This window comes from Callithrix jacchus, chromosome 1 (genome assembly GCF_049354715.1).
Source record: "Callithrix jacchus isolate 240 chromosome 1, calJac240_pri, whole genome shotgun sequence".
In the NCBI taxonomy this organism is placed as follows: Eukaryota; Metazoa; Chordata; class Mammalia; order Primates; family Cebidae; genus Callithrix; species Callithrix jacchus.
The window spans coordinates 45,857,950-45,863,019 of NC_133502.1; the positions used below are offsets into that span (position 1 = coordinate 45,857,950).

General features: G+C 37.3%; 1 pseudogene; it reads right to left on the bottom strand.

Annotated features, from left to right (window-relative positions):
- Positions 1–2,425: 2,425 nt before the first annotated feature.
- LOC128928276 (heterogeneous nuclear ribonucleoprotein A1-like 3) lies at positions 2,426–3,653 on the bottom strand (annotated as a pseudogene).
- Between the last annotated feature and the right edge of the window lie 1,417 nt (positions 3,654–5,070).

Genomic DNA, 5,070 nt, shown 5'->3' on the forward strand with positions numbered 1-5,070 from the left:
CCTGTCCAGTCTATCATCGATGGGCATTTGGGTTGGTTCCAGGTCTTTGCTATTGTAAACAGTGCTGCAATGAACATTCGTGTGCATGTGTCCTTATAGTAGAACGATTTATAGTCCTTCGGATATATACCCAGTAATGGGATTGCTGGGTCAACTGGAATTTCTATTTCTACATCCTTGAGGAATCGCCACACTGTATTCCACAATGGTTGAACTAATTTACACTCCCACCAGCAGTGTAAAAGTGTTCCTATTTCTCCACATCCTTTCCAGCATCTGTATTAATGGAATTTTTTTTGAGACAACATCTCCCTCTGTCATCCAGGTTGGAGTACAGTGGCATGCGTAGAGCTCACTGCAGCCTGAAACTCCTGGTCTCAAGTGATCTTACTTTAGCCACCCAAGTAGCTAGGACTACAATGTATGCCTCCACTTAAAAAAAAAATCTGTTTAAACCTCTGTAGAGAAGTGTCTCCCTATGTTGCCAAGTCTAATCTTGAACTCCTGGCCTCAAGCCCCTTAGAGAAAAAGTTACAAATAAGAAATGGAGATGGGAAACAGGGATGGGGAGAAGGTTCATAATGAGCCTTATGGTGCTGGACTCAAGTCAAGAGGTATCAGTATGAAGTTATGTTGTATTTTACCCTATGTGAATGTATATTAGATATAGAAATAAATTTCAGTGTGCATACATGGATTGGCATACATATGTATGTCTCTTGGCTCTATCCACTGAAAGGGCTTAGGTACAGTGTCACTGCAGTAGCAATGGGGACAGTGGGCTTTCAGATTTTAGTTGCTAATTTCATTAGAAACAAATAAACCAAAGAATCATATTTCCTTGAAGAAGTAAAGGATTCCCAGCTAGACAGTATTTATATTTGGCTGACTTACAAACTTTGGAGAACATGGTTTTAAATAATGTATGATGAAATATATATGGAGTGAATATAATTAAAGAATTTAATTTTTTTTTTTTAATAAAAGTCTTATTTGAGTACTTTTTCATTAAGACTTTGTAGGCCCTTCCGTCGCAAGGTAAAACATTTGCATGCGTATGCTGACATCTGGTGGAGATTCTGTGTATCTAATGTAAACTGAGGAGAAAAAAATGTGGAGAAAATTCTATTTACATTTATTTAAAAACTTATTTTGCCTTCAGATTCTTGGTAATTCAAATATAAAAAAACTTTAAGCAGTTTTGTTGGACTCTGTATACATTTATTATAAACTCCATTTTCAATTTTTAGCATACGTAGAAATATATATGGCACATATATCCTAGTGTCTAACACAATGGTTTGCACACTGAAAATGCTTTGTGTTTGTGGTGTTTACATTACATAAATACATGTCTATTTTTGTAGCTAAAATTATTACAAGGTCAAAACATAGTTATGTGGAAGAATCGACTGAAAAAATGGATGTGCAACATATTTAACAGTGTTTTAATAAATTAGAGAAATCTTGGGAGGTGGAGAGAAATTAGATGACAAGAGTTTCAAATAAAGTACAAAATTCCAGAAGTAAGGGTACCTTTTTTAGTTTTGAAAAAATAGACTGGGCAAACAAAACACTTCAAGCTTGGATGGCTAGTTCTGTTGCATGAAGATCTCAGGTAGGCCTTAAAGCCCAATAAGTAACTAATAAAAACATAATCTTAAAATGTTTTGTAAATCTGCTTTGGAGCTATGATGTAGCAAGGACTTGTTAGTCTGAAGGCTGGATCTTCAGCTCACAAGGCAAACTTTAATTTCATCTTCTTTTACCAATAATCCATACACTTACATGCTGAGTGATCTCTTTCCGGCCTATAAAGAAATTACCCTGAGAGGTCAGGCTCCTCCAGAAATAGAGTTCCCATAGTCTCCAGGGACGCTGACACCATAGACCTTCCAGTTCATCCACACTGTAATATTTCTTGATCTTGTGTGTCTGTCACACTGTTTGTTTGTGAGTTCTGAAGAAAAAAAATCACAAAATTCAAGTCATAATTCATGCCTGTCTTCAAATATAAAGTGATTTTGTGCTCTGGTCTATTTCTCACATCTGACAAAGTATACTGAATTTATTAAATTGACCATGTCCAAGATTTATTATAGTCTGAAAAAAGAAATTCAAGACAGTTTATTTAAACCTATCTGTTTGTATGCTTCAATTTCACCCTATATAGGAGTAGGTGTAGAGTCAATGTACTAGTTCATATATTCGTAATTTCTACTTCCCAGTTATAAACTCAGATTAATTCTTTTTCTTTTTCTTTTTTTTTTGGAGACATTTATTCAGCTTCACAATCAGACTATTACATTTAGCAATCAACAGCATGGGTGAAAAATAAAAAATCTACATTAAAACCCTTTGTTGGAATGCTTTACACATTCCACAGAACAGAAACTAAAATTACCTGTTACACAATTAGTCACAAATACAGTCCTTGAGTGTTTTGCCCATATACATGAGTATTTGTCTAAATCGTGTCTTCTTTGTAGCAGCTAGGCCCTGCTGCCACTGTGCTTGGCGGAGTTCACAACTCTCTTGCAACCTGTACCTTCCCTGTCACTTCTCTGGCTCTCCTCTCCTGCTATGCTTTGTTTCCTAATTATAATCTTCTGCCACTGCCGTAGCTACTGCTGCTACTGGAACACCATAGCTACCTTGGTTTCATGGTTTGGCAAAGTATTGGCTGCCACCACCATAGGGGGCCAGAGCTTCTGCCTCCAAAGTTTCCTCCTTTCATGGGTCCAAAATTTGAAGACTGATTATTGTAATTGCCAAAATCACTGTAGCTTCCGTCACCTCCAAAATTGCTTCCATCATTACCAAATCCATTATAGCCATCCCCACTGCCACCATATCCACCACCACAGCTGCCACCAAAGCCACCAAGACCACTGAAGTTTCCTCCATGACCAAAGTTGTCATTTCAACCCAAACCACCTCCATGACCACCAGCAAACTTTCCAGAACCACTTCGACCTTTGGCTGGATGAAGCACTAGCCAGCTCTTGCTCTGACAGGGCTTCCCTACCTCACAGTTGTGGCCATTCACAGTATGGTATTTCTGAATGACAGTCTTATCTAACGTCACAATGGCAAAGCCCCTTTTCTGGCCACTGCCTCGGTCAGTTATGATTTCAATCACTTCAATTTTTCCTTACTGTTCAAAATAATCTCTTAGGTGATGTTCTTCAGTGTCTTTTTAATGCCACCAACAAACTGTTTTTCACAGGCAAGTGGGCATCTGGTCTTTGAGAATCTTCTCTTGAGATGGTTCTCTCTGGTTCCACAGCTCTTCCATCCACTTTGTGTGGCTTTGCATTCATGACTGCATCCACCTCCTGCACAGTGGCACAGGTAGTGAACCCAAAGCCCCTGGAGCGCTTGGTACTTGAATGTCTTAATACCACACAGTCCCTGAGCATTCCCCATTGCTCAGAATGGCTCCTCAGGCTCTTGTTGGTTGTTTCAAAGTTGAGCGCTCCAATGAAGAGCTTCCTCAGCTGTTCAGGCTCTTTAGGAGACCCTGACTTAGACATGATCACAGGAAGAAGAGAGACGTTTTCACTCTTTAAAAAAAATGTACTTTAAAAGTACATTGTTTTAATCCTTCTTACAGTTTTTGAATATTTTGAACACATTTCTTATCTTTTTTCTTTTCTTCCCCCTTTCTTTTTATACTTATTTAAGTCTATCTTCAACTTTATACCCTTTTTCCCTTCTATTTCCCCATACTGCTCTAGATGTCAGACAGAGAGATTAAGACAAATGATATTTGATATAGATCAGACAAATGATATTTGATATAGATCATAACTGTAATTTTACCATCCTTTACTTTAGCCCTGGAAAATATCACAAAGGATATGCAGTGTTACTTTATTTTATGCATAGATAAAATCTTAGATGCAAGGATAAAGTAATTTCCCCAAAGTCATTAGGAAACTTGTTCTCAGAACTAGATTTATTACCCAATTCATTTGTCCATCATTCCTTCCCTATTTTCACCCTAATTTCCTGGTTTACTAGTCCACCCTAGTAAAGCCATCATCTAACCCATTTTTATGCCTCAGAAAATTATTTTCATTCACAATTTAAAGTGAAACTTGTTATTGTAAATTTCTGTTGTAAGAATGATAAATGTGAACTTTTTGTTTATTAGTTTTCTTGATTTTAAAGTTTACTTTCTTTGAATCCACTTGTTTCTTAGTGAGATAGCTCACGTAGAAAATGAGTTTACTTTGGGAGTAAAGTCACTATTTAAGTGGGCCTTATTCTAAATTTTTAGTTTTGCAAAATTTTTCCCCCCCAAAAATATTTCTTTTCGCTGTTTTGCAAATCTGAAAATGGATTGGGGGTTAAAGTAGTCATAAAGTAGAGTGAAGTCAAGATAATTAAACACTCATAATTTTTAGCTTTTCTGTGGCATTGACCATACTGTTTCTTTTTTTTATTTTTCTTTTTGAGATAAAGTCTTGCTCTGTTGCCCAGGCTAGAGTACAGTGGCCTGATCTCGGCTCACTGCAACCTCCACCACCCAGGTTCAAGCAATTCTCCTGCTTCAGCCTCCTGATTAGCTGGGATTACAGGTGCCCACCACCACACCTGGCTAATTATTGTATTATTAGTAGAGATGGCATTTCACCATCTTGGCCAGGTTGGTCTTGAACTCCTGACCTCAGAATCCACCTGCCATAGCCTCCCAAAGTGCTGGGATTACAGGCATGAGCCACTGGACCATATTATGTCTAAAAGCTTAAACTCTCTACGTTCTTCAGTCACTAAATTCAGTGGTCCTTATATTTAAAAATATTAACTTGAATTTTAATTTATTTTATTATTTCTCTTCTTTTATTCATTCTCTCAACTTTGCACTAAGTGCTTACTATTTGCTACATGTGATAACCTGGCAGACCAGAGGTAAAGGCTATTGCCTTTCCCTTAGGAAAGCTCACTGTTTAGGTTGAAAAAAAAAAAAAATCCCTTTTTCTTTGAATTTGCCACTTCCTCAGCTTTCCTAGTGGAGAAAACTCTTATTCTTTTCCAGTTTTGAAAGTCCTAATCTCTCTCCAT